General features: G+C 32.9%; 1 pseudogene across 1 annotated transcript in view; it reads left to right on the plus strand.

Annotated features, from left to right (window-relative positions):
* LOC143228415 (uncharacterized) overlaps positions 1-24,502 on the plus strand; it is a 59,178-nt pseudogene that overhangs the window by 27,246 nt on the left and 7,430 nt on the right. Inside the window, exons 10-15 of the transcript XR_013015328.1 lie at positions 1,526-2,537; positions 11,760-11,852; positions 12,382-12,594; positions 14,109-14,768; positions 16,836-17,346; positions 17,739-17,887. The product of XR_013015328.1 is annotated as an uncharacterized LOC143228415 (transcript). The remainder of the gene's footprint in view (positions 1-1,525; positions 2,538-11,759; positions 11,853-12,381; positions 12,595-14,108; positions 14,769-16,835; positions 17,347-17,738; positions 17,888-24,502) is intronic.

Below are 24,502 nucleotides of genomic sequence, written 5' to 3' on the forward strand. Positions count from 1 at the left end.
ATTCACTTGCATCCCGCCTCCACTGAGTGTGAAACATTTCCTCCATATGTGAGTTACTCTCCATACATGCATCTCTCATTATTCACACCATCTGCACTTTTGTCTGCTGATGGATTTCAGCTTCCACTGGTTGCCATTCATCAGTACCTCTGCCATCTTTGAGAATAATACACACAACTACCTTAACAGGAGTCCTTTTTGATTAAATAGGATCCCACAAACTACCTAGTGTTGCCTTGTAGGTGTTCTTAACCAAATTTTGCATTGAGCCAACATACAGAAAACACTCATACCATCTGCTCTTGATCTACCAGTACCCATTGCAAGATGGGATATTCTATAAGACCATTTGAGATATTACCCTGGTACACATATTTACTCAGTTGTCTGATCCAAACCAAACCTATTTCATGGACTGTCATGGAAGAAGCCAGCACCAGGGAAATATTCTGCTCTCTTCTTTTGTTTGTGCTTTCTTGCTTTTTTTGAAATATCTTTATGGCAGGAAATTTGATGAGAATCTGGGTACTTTATTTGGTCTTCCTAACTCAAATTTTCTTCCCCTTCATCAGTGGATCATGGAAGACTTTTGCCACTTACCAATTCGTAAGTGCTAGAATAGTGGACCAAGGAAACTCCTTACTGGTTTAGCTTGGCACAATACAATGGGAAGCGATGTGGCATTGGCACTCTCAGAGTAATGTGAGCCACAGTACTAAACTGTAACTCACACCATTTGTGCCCTCCTCCTGCAATCAGTCTCTTTAGTTGAGAACAGGTGAGCACATAACGTACATCAAACGTGATCCTCATCTAATGCGTCTTTCTTCTGCAGCTTGTGTCTCTTCAGTAACTGATGTACTTTCCTCCTCAAGCCAGCATCTGTATAGTGGAGTAAAGGCAAGCACACATATTGTGTAACTAATGGGTTCATCAACTGCTTGTGTGAAAGTGCTCAGATGGTCATGTTATCATTTCATCCATTCTGGTGATACGTGGAGTTCACTTGCCTCTTTCCTCCACATTCTGGGCAGAAAGTATTCCGTGGTCAAGACAAAATGTGGTCTACCATGGGTGTGCCTTTACCATCAGGTGTCATGCTCAGTGAGCTTTTCTTTATCTGCCTTCTAAATGGAGCTTATCTAGGTACACTGGCTCCTCCACCAATTTATGGTGGGATTCTAGCTAATCTGTGTGTAGAGTGAGCTATCATCTTAAAAGTTAACAACTTCTTAATCTGAAAATGTATTTCCAATACATATTCATTTCCTCACACATTCCAAACCATTCTTCCTACTTCCAGTGCACATTTTTGTCTTGTCTTGTTAAAAATTGAAGTTATCACAAGTGCAAGTATATGTAGGAAGATACCTGATCAGTATGTGGAGGAAGTGTCTATTGAAAATACATTTTCATGTTAACATTTGTGTCAGTATTGTCATCATGTAACACTTGTGTGTTAATATTGTGTTTTAGTAAATTTACTAGCACATTTTTATTTGTTTGTTATTCTTTTGTTATTTAGTAGAGATCCTGACTTGACAGATGCTAATCAAAATAATGGTAGTTCTTCAGCCAGTGGAGGTTCTTTATCTAGCAGTGTAGGTACCAGCATCCTTACTTCCAGTGCCACAGCAGTCACTACTGTTAATAGCTCTTGTTCCAGTTCCCTCTATTCTAGCCTTACATCATTGCCTTCGGCACATCATGACTTCAGCCTGGATGACCTCGGCCTTGACCTTTTTCCATCACCAAGCTGGAAACTGACTACAGAAAACAGTAGGGAAGGGCTTCCTACAAACAGCACTGTATCCAATCTTTCCCCAGCCACTAGTGCCAGTGGTGGAAGTAACAGTAGGATGACTTTGGGCTCAATTCAGCAGGTCCAGTTGTCTAACAGTGCCTTCACAACTGAAATGTCACCCGTATCAAGATCTCCAACCCCTCAGTTGACCTCTTCAGGAAGCACTGGTGTTGGTCGAGCAGCTACACTTAGTTCATTCTCATTTAGTTCTCTTCAGTGCCCACCTTCAAATGGAAGAGCAACTCCTGTGACAATGGGACTGAAAAAAATGGAAAATGAAACTTGTGTCATATCAGATGTTAATTCTGGTAATAGAAATATCTCTCTGATAGGTTTATCAGATCATAAAATGTCACTTGGAACCAATCCAAAGCTTAGGAACTTATTGACTCAGAGTGCTGAGAGAACAGACTCTTCTTCTGGAAATTCTCCATTTTCAAAAATGTTCAATGTTTCTCAGAGTAATCTAGCTACAAGTCCTGAAAATGGATTAGAAATGAGAGAAATGTCTGTTGCAACCGGTGATGACAATTCCAATGGTTCATCAAGAAATGTAATATTACGGGAACTTCTAAACCAAGATGAAGATGCTATGTCAGAACTTTCTGGTAAATCTCGCTTTCCTAGTGGAAGTGGTAAAAGTGGAATGTCTTTAGATATGGACAGTTTCAGAAGCGATACAAATATAGAAGCCTCTAAGAGGCCTGTCAACAATAACAATATGCTTAGAAAGGTGAGCTGTCTTGATTAAGCATTATAGTCATTTTAATTCTTAAATTAAGGCTCAGTTTCATATATCAAATGTGTCAGTATGATTATTGTGATTGAGGGTATAAACTTTCTTAAAGCAATTGCCTTAGGTTTATTGCCTGAGGATAAAGTGAAAGATAAACCAAATCTATTTGCTATTTTGGAAGAATTACTTAATCAGTTAAAAAAAAGAACATTAACCCCTTCAAACCCTAAAAGATTTTTTTGTGAAAATATCAAGTTTTATATTATTACAAGTCTGAGTGAGAAGTGATTTTTATATTATGATTAAAATGTATTCTTTTTCCTAAAATCTCAGATATTACTTTTGTAATTTTTAAAAATTTCTAAGTACATTTTAGATGTTTGTTCTCCATAAAATTTTATATTTTTTCAGTTATTTTCTTTATCCTAACTGTGCAGGGTCAATTTGACCAACCTCATAACCACCAGAAAAAGCAGGAAATAAACACTAATTATGCTTTTTTCATTCTAGAATGACTACAAATTACAATGCAAAAACACGAATGTTTAGTCTGAATAGCTTAAGTCTCATAACATTATATCTGTTTATATTATTTTTATTATATTGACCTTCCAGTCATGCCTGGTTAAAATTATAGAAGTTGCATTGATGAAGCAGTGCACGTGCACCCGTCTATTTACAACAACCTTTGTACTTGTTTGCTGCTTATCACAGGTTGCTAATCCTGTTTAATTTTGGCACATAGAGGATGTGAAACAAAATGCAGTTTTTTAGGTTTTTTTATATACATTTGAAATAACCAAAACATCATAAATAACTATACTGAAACCACAGAATTCCACTATAATTTATTAAGCTTAATAACTAAGCTGTATTTAGATTTTAAAAAAGTATGTCATTTTGATCAAACCTAAAGATACAACATACTTGCATGAAACCTTGACTTGAAAGAATAAAGTGACTTTTCTAGAACTTCTAAATGGCTGAGAAAGCCACTAGGGGGACATTCCAAGCATTTGATTGGTTATTCATATGTCATATATTGAAGTTAGTGTATATAAGGGACCATTTATAAAAATGGAAAGAGGTGAAAGAGGCCACTGTGTTTGATTCACTACATAAGCCATATCTCAGCAGATGAAACAGATATGAGGCTCTTATTATGTATTTGATCCACGAACCATTAAGAAAGGGTTAAGAAGCAGTTTTACGCCATTGATTTATAATTGTATACTAATATTTATGAGCTGTATGACTCTTGAAGTAAACTTTTTATAGCCACGTCAATTTACCATTAAACTGATTAATGACTGATATGAAATATTCTCTCTAAAGTTCTTGCAGAAAAATGTTATTGGTCATCTTAAGTATATTCCTTGACAGGTAGTGTCTGATAGGTATTATTTGTTAACATTCTGCACAGCTTACTAGACAAGAATATTCTACAATTTTATCAGTAAATATTTACTTTAGTAGAGAAAAGTTTGTGTTATTAGGTTTTTTGGGAAAATGGGTGCTATGAAAACCTTTTATGTACACAAACACACATATGCACACAACTTAAAAAAATTATATCTTTTGGAGAAGTAATGGGCAATGAATTTGAATAACTGATGTAGTTGGTTACCTAAGAGGATCGTTTGTAAAATAATAATAAATCAGACTTACAGTTAACTTGATTTACATCACAAAAGTAATTTATTTATTTTCTCCACAGCGAGAAATACTGTTTTTATATTGTTTCTTATTTTGTCTTTCAAACACTTTTCATTTGGCTGCCATTGGCTCGAAATCTGATGGAGAACTAATGTGCACAGGCATCTTTTAATTTTTTATTTAGGCCTTTTAAGGATTTTATGGGGTCAAAGGCCAAACAACCCTAAAATGTATATTGTGGGTTCCTGTGCAGTAATGTTTACAGTAATTAAGATAAAAGTTGGCAGTAATATGAAATTTTATGAGCCCAACACATTGACTATAAAAGAGTTATATTTGCTCATTTCAAGTCCTCTTTTTATGGCAGGTCAGAGTTCAGAAAAATGCATAATTGGGGGAGGGGAGGGGGTTGATCAGTTACTCACACAATTTCTTTACCAGTTTAACATTAACAGATTAAAATGTTTTAGTGAATACAGAGTGGTCATAATGCTACAAAAATGTAATTAACAATTACAGTATTATAACATATTCTGACCAATTTACATGGGATTTGGTACATATAAAGATACTTTTTTACCCGAAGAATTTTTATCTTTAGCTCAATTTTTCAGTGAGTAAAGCAAAATTTGGTGTTTTCATGAACTTTTCATGTGTATGTCAACCAACTTCATGGGATTGGGTACAAATATGCCTTACTGCAGGTCCCAAGCAGTAATATATACATTTTTATTGGCAATGTTGGGATGGTGTTGTACAGACTCATTGTTCTTTTCCACGAATGTTCACCTCTTTAACTGAAATTAGTTTTTCTGATTATTACTGTTTTGATTATTCCAGTTATACAAGTATCTAAATTATAACCCTTATGATTTTGTATTATTTTTTGAACATTTAAGGTTGTTAAGCTAGCCTATTAGTATCACCACTCACAAATATAATAAGAAAGCTCCAATGATTACAGTTTTTGGCTGTTCGTGCTATCAAAGTTTCATGTGAAGGTAATTAACAAATGAACTTGGTAATTAATTGATTTACAAATTTCACTAATTTCCATGTTTTATTTGGTATAGGAGTCACACCCAATGAAAAATAAAGATTTACTAAATTATAGAAGGTCTGCCCATTTAACATATGCAGTTTTTTTATTTCACTATAGTTAATTGCATGTGCTCAGTACTAGTTTTATGTAACTACAGTATGGCATCCAAAGGCCAATTAGTCACCCAACCCATTTTTTTGTGATATAGTTTTTTTTTTAATGCATATTATTGTTTATCAAAATGTCTGTGAAAAAATATAGGTTGGTATGGAGTTCTCATTCGTGGTCAAATTGAGAAAAATTAAAAATTCAAGATGGTCACAACCAAATCAGAAAACTTCATTTAAATCTGTATCTTCACAACTAGATGAGCTATAAACATGAATCAACTGTTGTTTTATGATTTTGCTTGTGAAAAAGCCATTTATGATGCTGTATGTAGACATATGCAAAATCAAGCATGGCATCCAAAATGCCCTTAGAATGAATTTTTGTCATATAAAAATATGAAATCAAATAACTCTAGACTAGAATGATGTGTCTATCAATTTATATGACAATCAACTCATTGTATAAAATTACTCTCTTTATTACTTGAAGGCTTATTTAATCACATTCATTCACTTCATCTGACAAAGATTGGACTTTTTTCATTGTGACAGATGTTTCCAGTCTGTCATGATCAGAATGATGTGCATGAGAACTTGTACAGATGTTTTTTATGTGCAGTTTGGCATGAACAATGAATGAGCTTCAGAAGTTCTAGTGGAATGAGTGGAGTATCATCTTGTATGGAATTGTATTCAGTGCATTGGATCAAGAGGTTCTGGACCATCCAAAATCTGTAGGATCTAAGGTACGTAAAAGTTTGTCCAGAGCATAGAACCAAAGAGCTACTTGAAGATGAGCTCTGTTTACATTATTTCGGAATGTCTCACGAGTAAGAGGCAAGGAACAGAGCTTTGGAGCACAGGCTTTAATCCTTCTGACTTTTGACAGCCACATCCTTTTTTTTCCTTTTTTTTTTTTGTGAGCCTCAGACATAGACTGACACTGAGAATGACTGTAACATGACAAAGTGAAACAAATAATTTGCTTTTAAACATCAGAGAAGTTTGCATTAGTGCCCAGAAGGTCAAGTGAACAATTATAAGATTTTAGAATTCTTACAACCATCAACTTGCCAACTCTAAAGTATGATGCCAAAAGTATTACAGTCTATTAAGCTTTGTGCAGCCAACAAATCTGGGATAACATTGCTGTGCTTCGATAGAGTTACATTCACATCAAGAACACCTCATCCTTGGATTGGAGAAACCATCAATACCTCACATGATATATTTTTCTGATAATGGAAGTGCAGCAAAAGTATTTATATGTCAGTGTCATTAACAATTACAAGAACAATGCCAGTCTCCACTCGTATCACATGCTGAATGTTAATGGTACCAGTCTCCTCCTGAGTTGTTGTCGTAGCTTTCAATTAATCTCAAGTAATACAAGACATATCATGCATATTATACATGCTGTGCTGCAAATAGAATTGGAATCATATCTTTTTCAGTTGCCAAATGCAATGGCCAAATCACTTTCTTGTACTCTAAGGGTGTACTTGGGTATTATAAAGACTGGTTTGATGAGACAATCTATCCAGTGCTTTGCTGTTTTACTTTGAAAAGCAATATCTTTTAATGCTTTCAGGAGATTAGCAATGCTTTCCAGATGTATTCCAAACAAGGGCAAAAAAAACAACAACAAACAACTCTTCTACCAGTATCATTAGTGCTCTGACATTACTATGGATATCTCTTGTGATTCAACGTTTTGGCCACACCACTAAATACTGAATTCAGTATTTCTTTAATTTCGAACTCATCCATAAAGGCTCCAATAGAATTACAGTAACTCGTTAACAAGTGCATTCTATCTAGTCTTTTTTTGGTAAATTTTCCTAAATTTAGTCTGGTTTTCCCACTGGACATACAGAGCTAATTGTTATAACTGCTATTCAGCTATGATTACAATGTAATCCTGCTCTGCTTCTGTTGATAGTTGTTGCACTTTCATCATGTTTAACAGCATTGTGAAAGGGTCTGCCGGTGTCGTATCTATCAATAGGAGGAGTACAGTTTTGGTCTTGGGTCTTAATATGTCCTTCATATTGTAACCATTTTTGCAGTATGAAGTTACAACATAGTCAGCTTTTGTTGATGAGCATATCATGGAAAAAAAATCAAAAGTCAGTGTCTTCAGCTTATTTGCATGACACTGCTTGGTGGATTTCTACCTCTGATATGACTGTTGGACTAGCTATTCTTGGCATTCTTGGATTATTTGGGCCATATCAGTTTTGAGTTGGGCATTTTCTTATTTCTTTAGTCTCTTAATAGTCTTTTGTGCTTTAGACTCATCAGTATCTGATGGGCATATGATAATCATTGCCAGAGAATGTGTTAACTTCTTGCCATTCATGAACAATATGTCACTATCAAAATTATCAGAAATGATTTGAACTAGACCATGCTTTTCATCTGATGTACCTTACTGAGAGAGATCACTTGACACTGCTACATCAGTGTCTTCTTGAATCAAAGCACTTCATTATTGTCTTGTGTAACATTGTAATCAAACAGATGATTCAGCAATTCCTTTGAATCTTCCATTAACACTAATTCCAATCTGCAGATTTGTTTCTTCTCTTTGGCAACACTCATTACAATATTTCCAATAAACAATGCTGGCAAAGAGTTGAAGAATTTTGAGATATTTTAGACAACAATTTCTGTAATATTGTTGAAACAGATTCAGTATTCATATTCAGTTCTGTGTAGGTGTTGTAGCAAGATCTGTCAAAGGGATTACTTTACACTTAAATGCCACATGCTTGGATACTTTTCTAATGCTAAAAGAGAGGTTATCTAGATCATCATCTTTGAAAGTTTGGAGCATCTTTGCAGTGTTTGTTTAGAAGGTGAATACATTTACAAGACTTGCAAATGATAACACAAGAAATTATCCCCTGAATTGTCTCCTTAGTTTGCCAGATAGATGAATCCTTTCAAGTTTGGCACCTTAATGTACTCTTCAAAAACATGCCAAGTTTCACACATGATTTTAAGTTTTACACATTGCTTTAATGGCATTTTCTAGTGCTGAATGATTGTCTTCATAAGATGAGGTTTCTATTTCTTGAGGCAATAAACAGCTGTTGAGAAGAACTGGTTCATGCAGCCTTTGTGATACTGGGCTTCCAAGGCATAAAGATCACTCAGAGTGCCTTGTACTCACTTTCACTTCATCTGTCCAGTTTTCAGCTCCTTCATCACATTTCTCAAACAGATGAATCTTGCTCTGAAACAACTGAGTGGCTTAAATAGGCAGATTTTCATCTTTCTGAGTGTTCCCTTTCTCTCTACAGCCTGCATAGCTCTCCATAACAGAGGCACTGTTGCAAGAAATCAAATGTTTTAGTTGAACACCATACCTGTTTGGTAGAAGACCCCCACTTCCTTATCAGGTGTACCTGATAAATTAGTATTTGATGTATATTTACATACATAGTTCTTGTGATAATGAGTTTTCAAATTTAGATTTTGTAAAAATGTATTCTGAAGCCCTGACCATAGAGCAACACCATATGCTTTACTTGATTAACTGATGTCTGTTACTGTGCTTAGTTTGTTATTAATAGAGCATAGAAGTTTGTCACCACATTCACCCTCATATCTTTATTTAAACATACATGGTTTGTCCATTTTCATCAGTAATCAGAACAGACTAGTTAGTTTTCATGCATTGTAGTTCAATTTATCACTTAATTGAGTCTACAATATATTTAATATAATGCTGTAGCCATCAACTTTAGTGTGATAATTTCTCTGAAATAAATACAGTTTGAATTTAGATTAAATCTTGTCTAACTGTGAAGACAATTGCAGTCATTTTGTTGACCATTGGAAGTCTGTGCTCCTTAAAGAATCATAATTTGCAAACTGTTTACTAGATTTGATACAAAACAAATCTGAAATACCAGTATTTGAATATACATGTATGCAACCATGAAAAGTGACTTTTGAAAGAATTTTTGGATCTCTGCTTAATTTAGCATATTTTCACCCATAGTATCACAACAGTAAGATCAGAAATGGCTTCCTTATACCTGTAAACATAAAAAGCAATTATTTAATCATAACTTATCTAGTTTCTAAAACATGGACATCCATGATTTTTTTTTTATTTGGTAGTGGTTATCTCACAGTTTTTCATTTTTCTTAGGTTGTCCAAGGTTGAGAAGTCCATATGAACCTCAATATCTTCACACACATAGCCATGTCCTGATGAACAATAATTAGCATTAAAGAACTACATCACAGAAAATGGGTTACTATTCATGGCTGCCAACCTACTAAAAATACCTGAAATTTTGTCAGAGAAAAGTTTTTAAGCTATCAAATGAATATAATTTATAGCAAAAATATTTTCAGGAATAAAAAGAATATATAAAGAAACTTAGAAAATTATGAGATCTATGTTTTCTTTTCTAAGTATTTGTAGCTTCCCATTAGATTCCACTGCTCATCTCTGCAAGAGCTGTTTGTGGTCACTTTCTTGTGAAACTCAAAATAGCTGACACTACTTTATACTCTGTTCTATCTACTTGTACTTGAAAGTTGTATATGTATATACAGGCATTTTAACCATTATGGTGCATTACTAATTAATTCAGATTACATAATGCAACATCATAAAAACATGCAAAGAAAGCCAGTGGTAATAATGTCTCGTGATATTTAACACATTTTTCAGAATGTTATGCATTTGCAATATATGGTTTTTAAAACTTAAGTGTTATAGGCTTACAGGTTATAGGTTATAAGTAGGTAATCCAATAAGCAATGTTTCTTAGTTACTGATTCAAGGTCAAAGCAACAAAGTTTAATGTCTGTATATGTATTTCTTAAATGTTTATTAACTTGAGATTAGTAGTACAAAACATCTATCTTAAAATAATTTGTGAATAAGATTACATTTTATGTAACTAATTTATTTTCAAATATTGATAAGAATTGAAATAAGCATTTATTTAACATATCATTTATTTTTTGAAATAAAAGTTGGACCTTTTATTTTGGTGTCAAACAGTTGTAACAGTTAAAGCTCTGGTGTTAAGATTTGTAAAATAATGCATTGTTATGAAACAAAACAACTGTGGGAACAGTGGTATAGATGTCACAGCATGTTTTTATGAATGTAATAGCCACATGTAAGTTGGTGTTTTATACAACAAGATACGAATGAGTACAGTGGCATAAATTTTATTTTTATTTGTATATATAATTATAATCAATCATATATTAATTAATTTTGTTTATTCATGATTTATAGTTTATTTATAATATCAATTTCATTTTATGAGAATTTACATTAACTGTTTTTAGTGATACTGGTACACCAGCCAAATATAATTTGTAAAAGGCTTCCTTAAAACTGGATGATGTCCTACAGAAGTTAGTGTATAGTAATAGAGAAAAAGTTAATTTTGATATTCAACCCTCGAGTGACTGATTCAGACCATGAGCCCACATGGATCCGATTGTTTTTTTTAATCACAATTTCAAAATTATGTTTGCAACAGATTTCTTATGAGTCCTTGAATTTGTTCATTTCAAATAACACAAAAAACTCATAAAATATTCACCTAGTTTTTAAGTCAGTTTTTCTATAGGCAAAAATATTGATTATTCCCTGAGATAATTTTGTGGAATCCACTGGTAATGAATAAACTATGTGAAGACCAGTGTCACAAAAATGTGGGCTTTTTCTTCTACACTGATAATTTAAGAGATTTTTTTGAAAATCAAATGTGTATTTAAAAAAAAAATTGGGGATGGTTTTTACATCCCCTTCTCTCATGACTTCTGGAATATACTGGTAGTCAATCAATACAGTATGTTGTATATGCTAGTTGTGAATACAGTATGTGAAGTCCACTGGTAATGAATACAGTATGTTGTGTATGCTAGTTGTGAATATAGTATGTGAAGTCCACTGGTAGTGAATACAGTATGTGGAGTCCAGTAATAGTAAGTTCACGTTATGGAGGGCATTGATAGAGTGAATGCTGTATGTGAAGTGCATATAAGAAGAAGGTAGCAATTTAAGGGTTAAGCTAGTTTTATAGTAGTTAATGTAAAAATTAGATTTAAGGAGGATAAGTCACTTGCTTAATATAGTTATACATGAATATTATATCAAGTAGTGTGTTGAACTGTGAGCAACAGTTTATATGATTTTTATTTTGGAGAATATTTTACACACTTGTAAAGGCTATTGTAAAATTACCCTGACATTGAATATTAATTCTAGCATGAGTTACTAATAAGCACTTTAACTGTTTGTTGTTATGAAAGTATTTCAGAAGTCTACATTAGTTTTTATCTTTAATAATCTTGAAACATTACTGTAAAATCATAAAGGAATTGTGTTTTGTTCAAACCTGGTTATGTTTTTTCTGTTTTTAGCTTTTAAACAGTGAGGTGGAAAGTGACAGAAGTAGTCGAAAGTCTCAAGATATGTTAATTCAACAGCTGCTTAAAGCAGAATCTCCTGATAAGGTAGTTGTTTAAAAAATAATGAACTTTTGTATTCTTTACTGTATATATTAAAATACTGTTTCCTTGAAAATTTTCTTCTTAGGAAGTATTGTGCAAATAAGAATATATGTACCTGTGTTTCTCATATGCATTAAGAAATTCATGATTGTCCAAATGAAATTTGATTTGGTTCTAAAGTGTTATACTATTTTAAATATTAAAATCTGGGATAGGCACCTTAGAACTATTATGTTTAGCAAGAGATTATATTAGTCATAAAAAGAAAGTAGTTACTTGATGTCACAGTTAAGTGGAATATGTTTGTTTGTTTCCTATTTTATTAGACAGATATTTCCACTGTAAGTTGTACCCGTTCACATATGCACTTTATAACTTTTGCATGAACTAGTATTCAGATGTGAAGTTGTATATTAGAGCTAATAAGAAATACATAATGTTGAATAACTAAATTAGTGTTTTAAATTAGCAAACTATTTGCTGTGTTCATAATGTTAAGTTTTGTGGAAAGAAGATTATTTGTTTCTTTTAGAATGAGAACTCTGTGGCTGGAGATGCAAACTCTCAGTCAAATTCTTCTGACCAGATTTTTAAGGATTTTGGCCTTGGTTCTGGTCACTCTTCGAACTCCCCATCCCTTCCATCCTCACTTAGTGAAGCCTTAAGCACACTTTCCAAAAGAAAATCTGACGATAACACAGATTCTGGCCTCAAACCACCATCAAAACGGCCAGCTATCCAACATGTAAGTTATGATAAAATTAGTAACAGCTCTTTTCATCTAATTGGTGCTTTCATTTTTATTATTGTGATGAAATCTTTAATTGCTAGAAATTTATTGAATGTCATTTCCAGAAGTATGTCAAGATGGAGTGCACATTTAATATTTTTGCTTTCTGGATATAAAAACATGCCTAACAATCCCAAATTTTGCTCACACCATCTGTTTCTTTAATGAGAAATGTAAAATAAAATGGCTGAGAAAGTTTTTGAATGTTAAATGAATACAAAAATGTATGTATGCATGTATCTTTCATAAGTTTATGTTCTTTGTGTGGCAGTAAATCTGTGGATTTACAATGCTAAAATCAGGGGTTCAATTCCCCTCAGTGGGCTCAGCAGACAGCTCGATGTGGCTTTGCTATAAGAAAACACACACACACGCATAAGTTTATTTTAATTTACTTTTCTCATGTGTATATTCTCTAACAATTACTGTGGCTTGTTACCATTTAACTTATGTTTCAAATTATTATTACAATAATTAGTAAAAGTACATTAAAGTCATAACCTAAACAAGCTTCACTAAACTGTGTGTTTGTAATGTAAAACTGGTGTTTTCCATACAACTGTATCTTCTGCAATATCTTTGTAAGTAATGGCAGGGAATTTTGTCATATTTAAAGGTCTATAGTATCTAATATAACATAATTTAGAAGTGTTGATACAAATGAATAAATATAACTTTACTTACAAGTTATAGGAATTGTTATAAATACACTTAAAAGAAAAAGAAGGTAATAGATTCGTGTATCTTTGAGATTTTATGGTAAAAAAAATAAAGTTTGTGTGTTGGTCAAGAATCAGAAGTAATATTATATCACTGAAAGGGCTGAAGTCCACCTGGAGGGGTCACCTGTTTTAATCACTTGCACCACAATAGAGTGGTGTGTTATCTGTCAGTCAGTCAGTCAGTGGATATTAAAATGATGTGGCATAAGAGATGTTTAACATTGCAACTTGTGCTGTTGTGATATAAGTAAAATGTGAGAACACCATGAATTACAAGAAGAATTATGCACTCTGTAGGCTAAAACACAGCATTACATATAAACATATATTGAGAAATAAAAATGATACTCATAATTTTGGTTTTATCTACTCTTGAAACAGAAACCTGCACAAAGTACATCTAGTTTAGCTTTATTTTACAAATATTTTTTGAAGTGCTAGGTTCACATATTAAATAACATTGTGGTCATGAACAGGAACTTCTAACACAACAAGGCATTCATTCTTGTTTTAATTAAGGAGAGCTGTAGACATGGTAGATGCTGCTGTTTCCAGTGAGTACCTTATGATACTTTTGTTCAAGAAATATAAATATTCTTCAGTGCTGAACCTTACATAAATCATTGGAAAACGTTTTGAAATGTATTTAAGGAAAGTTTGTAATTATGACTAAAAATGAATTATTTCTTAAATGTTACATCTAATGTACTTATAATAATCAATGTACTATATTTTCTTTCTTTATAGCCACACTTGGCTGGCCAGAATCCTATGTTGGCTTCCATGCTGGCTCAGACGCCTAAGACAGAGCCTTCTGTCCCCACTACTATTGCAAATTCAATCATGTCTCAGCTACCCCAAGATCGATTACCTAAAAATCTGGAGAAGAAGCTGATTCAGACACCCTGTGTGGCCATTACATCTGGTTCTTCTAGCATTTCAACACAGCATGGAACTGGCCATACCATGTCTACAAACCAATCCCTGCTTCATCAGGATGTAGTTACTACAGACTCTAGAGGGCATGTTACTCTTAGCCACCATTCAGTAACCACTGTAAATCCTTCCTCAGGACAGTTACCCCAACTTGGATCCTCAACTCAACACCGGCAGTATCAAGGATTTCTTAGTCGTATATTGAACAATTCTGATGGCTCTCAGCTGACACGAGCGTTGGCAACTGCTTCAACAAATGCTACCATTTCAAACCAATCAGGACAGAGCATTTACAACAACAATTTTCAGCCATCCAATGAGGTGTTTCAACAATCTGCTAGGAGTTTAACACTTTCAGATTTGCTTGGAGATGTCAGTTCATTTGATTCTGTGGTTGGGCTGACAGCACAAAGCCAGACATCAGATCCTATGTTGTCACAGATACTGGATGAGGTGTGTGTCTATCCTCGGGTAATGTGTGCCACTAGCTATCCTATTGTAATGTGGTTTTACGTAATGTATATAAAATAGTAGATCTGTTTTATGTATATATATCTTATCGACAGTTCCAGTGCAGTAAAAAAAGGCACCCTAAGTAATTTCAAATTACTTTGTTTTTAGTAAGAAATTTTATTGCAAGATAGTCTCAAGATATTTTGCATTAATGATTGTAGAAAAAGGTAATTCAATTTTGTTGCTAAAAACTAGCAAACCTGTGGGCCCCGTGGGTCACATTTAATGCTTGAACTGCAGTTTTGCACTTTTTCAGTTTAATGATCATTAAGCTTGTATTATAATAGGAATTTCTTTAACTAAGTTATAAACAGTAATTATAAGGCTTACTTATTTTTTCATGCTCTAATGTAAATCAATGTCACATGTGGACCCTACTTTCAGGGGATCCCCATAAAAGTGTTTTTTGCGAAATACCTGGGTTTCCTAAAGGGTTCAGTAAAAAGATTTACATTTGTGCATGTATCAGAACTGAGATGATTCATTTGGCACCATTTACAATGAGATGATTCATTTGGCACCATTTACAAGTTGATGACTCCAGCAGTATATGAGAATGTGTTTTGTTTTTTTTGGGAAATCCTTAGGTTCTCAAAAGGGTGATGTGAAAAAAAATTATCTTTATTAAAATCTCAGGACAAATACAGTTTGTTTGGTATCACTTAGAAGTCAGTGTGAACAGCACTTTATGAGGAGTTAGATGACACACAAACACCAGATCTTATTATATTATAATATTTAACCCTTTTGGTTCCTTTGGTAAGATATCCTGGTTTTAAATACACCTATGAACAGACATATGGTTGCAGACCTAATGATGTGATGTACTTACCCACTTTGTTAAAAGAGAGTTTACAATAAAATATCTTGTATATCACTTAAAACAGATTTATATAGATACCTTTTTTTTAATGAATAGATCTTATTCATAAAAGTTATTTCTTTACTTTTTATAGAAATTATGAACAGGTAATTCTAAAAGTCCCCCTCTATTAATCTTTACGTTCATATAATGATGAATGAGTCTTCTAAAGGAAAAGCAACTGCCAAAGTAATGACTTCAAAAAACAGTCAAACAAGTACTGGAATCAATAAAATTGATATACTATCTTTATATGCCTTTTAAAAAATCATGATATAGTTAGTTTATTTGAAGGCATTTTGTCAGGAAGGACTTCTGATGTATTAAGTAAAAGGGAGCTTTATGAGAAACAGCGGTAAAAAAAATAATTCACCTTTCATATGTTTTAATTTTTCAGCTTTAGAAGCAAAACTGAAAGCAAGTTTAGTTGAATTTTACAGTTTTCAACAAGACAGAAATAAAAATATGATACTTTAGTTATATACTAAGTTTTATATCCAAAAGTAGGTGCTAGTCTTAATCCTAAACAATTTCTTGTGGACACATTATATCAAAAGAGGTGCTGATGGTTTTTGTATATGAGTGTTTGCATATATGTATTTGCATACTAGGCCTGGCATGGCTTGATGGTTAGAGTGGTTAATTGTGGGTTGGCTGGTTTGAGTGCACTCTCCAAGAGAAAATCATATGATGAAACAGATTCTGGCTTCAAACCACCATCAAAGTGACTAGCTATCTGATGTGTACGTTATGGTAGGATTAGTAACAATCAATCAGTAATTGATACTTTCATTTTTATTATTGCTTTGAAATCTTTAATTGCACTTTTAATATCTTTGCTTTCTGGATATAAAGAAAGCAGTTAACTTGCTATTTATGGGTTGCAGAAATAAATTCAGTTACAGGACATGCTTGTCCTCTCAGTTGTGATAGCATTATAATGTGATAGTTAATCCTACTATTCATTGGTAGAGAGTAATTTCAGAGGTGAATGGTACTGACTAGCTGCTTTCCTTCTGTTGCTTAGCAGGTACAGTTGGCACAAATAGCCTTTGAACAGTTTTATTTTTTTAATTTTGTAATAATTTGTTTCCGTGTTGTTCAATCTGAACAATTAAACTATTATTTATTGGTGATGTTAAGATAAAGTTGCATTACGTTAGGTTTGGAGCATGCAACAGGAGATGGAGACAACACCAATAGATGATAACATGATACGTAAAATACTTGATGAAGTGTTTGAGCAACCATCAGGATCTTCAGCCCCGGAAAGTGTGCCTTCCAACAACCAGCCTGACAACACTGTCCAGGACGTTCATGAAAAACTTGCTATTAATGCTATTCAACAACAGCTGATGAGCTATGAGACCGCAGCTAGAAGCAGTACAACTGCAGCTCATGCTGTTCCATCATCTGTGTACATTCAGTCTTCTGGTATGGGTTTAGGAACTGTGGTTCCTCCAAACACTGTTGTCAGTTTTTCATCTACAAACAACTACCTTTCTGTACCGTCTTTGCCTACCTATTCCAGTGGAAGTCAAGCTGGATACAAGTTAAAAGCTCAGAATCCTGGAGTTCTGACTGGTGTACAGCAAGGAGTGGCTGTAGGAAATTTTCAGCGACCTGGAGGTCTGCAACTTCTGAATTCTGGAGGAGGACTGACCCCTGAGGTATGTAAAATTGAGCTTGACATGTAATTTATTAAGATATACTTAGATTATGATACTGTACTGTCATTATTACATATTTGAGAAAAATAATTAATTTGATTTCTTTGGAATTTAATTGCATTTTGTGTGTTGTGAATTTGGAAATATCAACTTTTTGAAGAAAACAATACAGCATGAAGGGATTTTTTTTAATACAGAAAATATTGGCTATTGCTAGAAAATTCATAGTTTTTCACATACTGTGAAATTGAAATAAAAGATTAGTTATGAGTTACTTGTCAAATGTATCTTGACGTGACAGGTTTTTATGGTGTTTATTTTATTGTGACAAATCAGGTGTATCAACGGCTTCTTGAACGTCGACAGAAAATGCTTCAGCATCAAAACGTTTTTGAGCACAACAGCAACAACAACAACAACAACAGCAAGTTGTACAGTCTTCTCAGACAGCTGCAGAGCCCCTGACTCAAGTATCAGCACCAGTGTTCCCAGAAAACACAAATGATATGCTGAATAACACAGTTGCTCCCAATGTTACACTTCAGGTACTAAAAGCTTTGTAATGGCTGTTATAAAGTAATCTAACTGTAAAACTACATTGTAGAATACCACACTGTAGATGTTGATTTGTGATTTTTCTTACAGCATTTCCTGAATCTTATGGTATATATGGAACACATATTGGAATTATTATTTAAGGCAAGATATTAGCCACAGTGAAATATTCTTCACATTTGAGCATACTTGCAATACGTATATGTATGCTATTACCCAATAACCTTTGTTTGTAAAGCACCAACAAAATATGTATTTGTTCCCCAAACCAAAGAAAAAATAACTATCATTTTATGAGAAATTAGGCATATAGAAAGTCTATGGTTACACTATAGCTAAAGCCTAAGAAATTGTAGGTTTGAACTAATTTTTTTTACAAAGACTTCAAAACAATATTTTGAAATATTGTAGGTTTCATGATAGTTGTTACTATTTATTTAAAGCTAATTGGAAATAGTTTCTTTAGGGATAATATTTCTAACTCAGAAATTTAAATATCCTTCAGTGATATTATTATTACAACTTTACTAGGATCAAAAACATGTCATGTGAACTTAAGTTAATGTAGCCTGCAATTAAGGACAACAAAAAGTTCTTATTGGTCTGTCTAGGCTATTCTATTCACTTAATTAAACTTCTAAAAATAAAAAACCTGTCCTTATTATTGAAGAACCATCATTGAAAAGTCAAACAAAGTTGTTAGGAAAATAAATACAAAGCTATCTCAGTTGAAGATGGCTCCTACCCCATCAGAATTTATACTTGTTTCCTACTCTTACCATCCTCACTATTAATTAATTATAGAAAAAGATAAGGCATCAACAATATCAATTTCATTAACAATTAACAAACATTAACAATTGGATCCTTTCTAACACTTTTTAGCTGTGGTATAGCAGCTTATAGAATGGCTCTGAATTTTTATAAGTACAAACTTTTAACTCATAGCTTTGTAATCTCTTGACAGATTTAAGATCTAATTACAGTTTTGGACTCAGGAAGTCAAACCCTCTTGACGTAATGTGTTTGATTTCATCCAAGGTCTCATTGATTAATTTACTCTAATCCATCAAACCCTTTTGACTGATGTGTTTGATTTCATCCAAGGTCTCATTGATTAATTTACTCTAATCCATCAAACCCTTTTGACTGATGTGTTTGATTTCATCCAAGGTCTCATTGATTAATTTACTCTAATCCATCAAACCCTTTTGATTGATGTGTTTGATTTCATTCAAGGTTTCATTGATTAATTTACTCTAATCCATCAAACCCTTTTGATTGATGTGTTTGATTTCATTCAAGGTTTCATTGATTAATTTACTCTAATCCATCAAACCCTTTTGACTGATGTGTTTGATTTCATTCAAGGTTTCATTGATTAATTTACTCTAATCCATCAAACCCTTTTGATTGATGTGTTTGATTTCATTCAAGGTTTCATTGATTAATTTACTCTAATCCATCAAACCCTTTTGACTGATGTGTTTGATTTCATCCAAGGTCTCATTGATTAATTTACTCTAATCCATCAAACCCTTTTGACTGATGTGTTTGATTTTATCCAAGGTCTCATTGATTAATTTACTCTAATCCATCAAACCCTTTTGACTGATGTGTTTGATTTCATCCAAGGTCTCATTGATTAATTTACTCTAATCCATCAAACCCTTTTGATTGATGTGTTTGATTTCATTCAAGGTTTCATTGATTAATTTACTCTAATCCATCAAACCCTTTTGATTGATGTGTTTGATTTCATTCAAGGTTTCATTGATTAATTTACTCTAATCCATCAAACCCTTTTGACTGATGTGTTTGATTTCATTCAAGGTTTCATTGATTAATTTACTCTAATCCATCAAACCCTTTTGATTGATGTGTTTGATTTCATTCAAGGTTTCATTGATTAATTTACTCTAATCCATCAAACCCTTTTGACTGATGTGTTTGATTTCATCCAAGGTCTCATTGATTAATTTACTCTAATCCATCAAACCCTTTTGACTGATGTGTTTGATTTTATCCAAGGTCTCATTGATTAATTTACTCTAATCCATCAAACCCTTTTGACTGATGTGTTTGATTTCATCCAAGGTCTCATTGATTAATTTACTCAAATCCTGCCTAAAAAAATTTCAATTTGAGGATAGGCTAGTAGAGATTTTGATGAGTAATCATATCAAATTATGTATATGTGTGTCCCACACGTGGTTTTGTTGACACAAAAACATAGCTAATTAAAAGGAAATTGTACATTAGTTTACTTAAGTCATACCTAAAATAATTTCAAGTGTTGTGGCTACTGAGAATTCCTTCTTGTTTTATCCCAAGACAAAACAAGTTCAGAAGTATTAACCTGTTATTGTGTAACAGGCTTTCAGATATCATCCTTACAGCCCTCTTACAACCTGTTTCCAACACTTCAATGCCCTTCCTGAGGTAAGAGGCCCAAGACTGAACACAGTGCTCCAAAATCCCCCAACTAATGACTTATAGAATCACATAATAACCTCTTTAGAGTTGTATTTACTATTTCTGTAGATACAATCTAGAATCCTATTTGCCCTGCCACTAGCACCAGAACACTGCTTGGAGGGTGTAAGAGACTAATCAACCAGAGCACCAAATTCTTCTTTCATAACACTGTCAAGGTTTTTTCAGTCAAAATTATATTTGTAATTCGAATTTTATTATCTGACATGCATTACCCTGCATTTGTTATAATTAGAAGGATTCTGCCATTTCTTTATCAAACTCACACAATTTTCAAAATTCTTTCATAAAGCAGCAATGTCATTCTCAAAACGATCAATATCCAAAACATTAATGTCATTAATCAGAAAATTTAAATGAGTTATTTATCATTCTTTCATATATGTCATTGATTTAAATAAAAAAGAACAAAGGTCCTAACAGAGAGCCCTGAAGTACCCCACTCATGACATTAATTCAGTTTGACTGAACTTCATTTATGACAACCCTTTGAATTATTCCATCTAGTCAGTTTTCTATCCAGTGAACCAACCTATCTGTCACACCTAGAGATAACCTTTAGCAAGACTTTTATGTATTAACTTGTTAAATGCTTTCTAAAAACCTAGATACATCAAACTCACACTTGTGACCTTATCTACATAAGCAGTAACTTCTTCAAAGTTTAGTTGGTTGCTGTTAAGTGTAAAGCTACACAGTGGGTTATCTGTGCTCTGCCTGCCCTCCATGGGTATTGATAGCCAAATTTTAACATCATATGCATGCAGACTTGCAGTTCAGCCAGTGGAGGGCCCTCTTCAAAGATACCAAGAGATTTAATGAAGCAATATCTTTCTCTAGCAAATCCATACTTACTGTCCAACAAAATTTTAGATATTAAATGATTTTGCAAAACATCTTTTATCAGACCTTCAACATCTTTTCCACACCACTGATATAAGACTAATAGGACTATAATTACTGGGATACCTCTTATCACTTCTCTTGAAAAGAGATGTAACAATTGGCAAATTCTAACCTTTTGGTATCTGTCCACTATTCAAAAACTTGGAAAAAATAGTAACAAGTGACTCATTTATCTTATCCTTAATCTTTGGGTAAATATTATCTTCCTGAGATCATCATGAGTGACCCAAGAATTCCATAATCATAATAGTCTTTATGTATTATCCCTGAAAAGCCCTACTCACATACTAACATTTTGCTTACCCTTAATACATTTTAAGAAATCCTTATGATTATTTTTTCACCTTTTTAGCCAGCCTTTTGTTTATTTTTTAATTACACATTTGATCTTTTTTTTTAATAATCCACTCTTCCTCTCCTCGTTGCTATCAACTTAAACTTTTTTATATACTCATTGTGAGCCATCTTAGTGTTTTACAACTTAAACTCTTCTATATACTCATAGTGAGCCATCTTAGTGTTTTACAACTTAAACTCTTCTATATACTCATAGTGAGCCATTTTAGTGTTTTACAACTTAAACTCTTCTATATACTCATTGTGAGCCATATTAGTGTTTTACAACTTAAACTCTTCTATATACTCATAGTGAGCCATCTTAGTGTTTTAAAACTTAAACTCTTCTATATACTCATTGTGAGCCATATTAGTGTTTTACAACTTAAACTCTTCTATATACTCATAGTGAGCCATCTAAGTGTTTTACAACTTAAACTCTTCTATATACTCATAGTGAGCCATCTTAGTGTTTTAAAACTTAAACTCTTCTATATACTCATTGTGAGCCATATTAGTGTTTTACAACTTAAACTCTTCTATATACTCATAGTGAGCCATCTAAGTGTTTTACAACTTAAACTCTTCTATATACTCATTGTGAGCCATATTAGTGTTTTACAACTTAAACTCTTCTATATACTCATAGTGAGCCATCTTAGTGTTTTAAAACTTAAACTCTTCTATATACTCATTGTGAGCCATATTAGTGTTTTACAACTTAAACTCTTCTATATACTCATAGTGAGCCATCTTAGTGTTTTACAACTTAAACTATTCTATATACTCATTGAGAGCCATCTAAGTGTTTTACAACTTAAACTCTTCTATATACTCATAGTGAGCCATCTTAGTGTTTTACAACTTAAACTCTTCTATATACTCATTGAGAGCCATATTAGTGTTTTACAACTTAAACTCTTCTATATACTCATAGTGAGCCATCTTAGTGTTTTAAAACTTAAACTCTTCTATATACTCATAGTGAGCCATCTAAGTGTTTTACAACTTAAACTCTTCTATATACTCATAGTGAGCCATCTTAGTGTTTTACAACTTAAACTCTTCTATATACTCATTGAGAGCCATCTTAGTGTTTTACAACTTAAACTCTTCTATATACTCATTGTGAGCCATCTTAGTGTTTTACAACTTAAACTCTTCTATATACTCATTGAGAGCCATCTTAGTGTTTTACAACTTAAACTCTTCTATATACTCATTGTGAGCCATCTTAGTGTTTTACAACTTAAACTCTTCTATATACTCATTGAGAGCCATCTTAGTGTTTTACAACTTAAACTCTTCTATATACTCATTGTGAGCCATCTTAGTGTTTTACAACTTAAACTCTTCTATATACTCATTGTGAGCCATCTTAGTGTATTACAACTTAAACTCTTCTATATACTCATTGTGAGCCATCTTAGTGTTTTACAACTTAAACTCTTCTATATACTCATTGTGAACCATCTTAGTGTTTTATAACTTAAACTCTTCTATATACTCATTGTGAGCCATCTTAGTGTTTTACAACTTAAACTCTTCTATATACTCATAGTGAGCCATCTAAGTGTTTTACAACTTAAACTCTTCTATATACTCATAGTGAGCCATCTAAGTGTTTTACAACTTAAACTCTTCTATATACTCATTGTGAGCCATCTTAGTGTTTTACAACTTAAACTCTTCTATATACTCATAGTGAGCCATCTTAGTGTCTTACAACTTAAACTCTTCTATATACTTATAGTGAGCCATCTAAGTGTTTTACAACTTAAACTCTTCTATATACTCATTGTGAGCCATCTTAGTGTTTTACAACTTAAACTCTTCTATATACTCATAGTGAGCCATCTTAGTGTCTTACAACTTAAACTCTTCTATATACTCATAGTGAGCCATCTTAGTGTCTTACAACTTAAACTCTTCTATATACTTATAGTGAGCCATATTAGTGTTTTACAACTTAAACTCTTCTATATACTCATAGTGAGCCATCTTAGTGTCTTACAACTTAAACTCTTCTATATACTTATAGTGAGCCATCTTAGTGTTTTACAACTTAAACTCTTTTATATACTCATAGTGAGCCATCTTAGTGTTTTACAACTTAAACTCTTCTATATACTTATAGTGAGCCATCTTAGTGTTTTACTTGCAGCCATCCTTTTTTGTTTTTAATAAAGAACATGCTTATCTAGAATATTGAAGAATTTGTTTCAAACATTTTCCCACATTTGATCAGTATCTTCATCTAAATCACTTCACCTAATTATTGTCTCATCCTTTCAAAATTTGATCTGTTGAAATTCGAAACCAAAATCTCATTATTCTTTACCTCCATATGTAGTGAAAAATAAAATTTATTTTATCAATAATCACTTGCACCCAGATGTTATCTAGTCTCCACCATACCAGTCATTTCTTTATTTGAACTTAACAATAAATCTGAAAATAACATTGTTTCCAGTAGGTGAAGCAACCAATTGTTGAAGGACATCATCTAGAAAAGTGTCTAAAAACCTGTCTCACTCATGATTTTACTCTAACATTTACAAATATTTATGCCTGAATTTAATATATTTTATAATTATAACTTTATTAACAGTTGAATTCTTTATCTCACTTTAAAGCTTCTCATTAGTTTTATTTGGTGGCATGTAACAAGTTCCAACTAATACCACTTTTCCCCTTATAACAATTAACAGAAATCCAAAGAGATTCAACTCATTTGTTTTAGTTTTTTGGTAATCCCAACTGGGAACAGTCTGTAACTCACATAACTACCCATTCCCATCTTTTAGTACTTTATCCCTGTTAAACAGTGTGTGATCCTGTATTTGTAAACAGTTCCTGTCCTTCAA

This window comes from Tachypleus tridentatus, chromosome 10 (genome assembly GCF_004210375.1).
Source record: "Tachypleus tridentatus isolate NWPU-2018 chromosome 10, ASM421037v1, whole genome shotgun sequence".
Taxonomy (NCBI): Eukaryota; Metazoa; Arthropoda; class Merostomata; order Xiphosura; family Limulidae; genus Tachypleus; species Tachypleus tridentatus.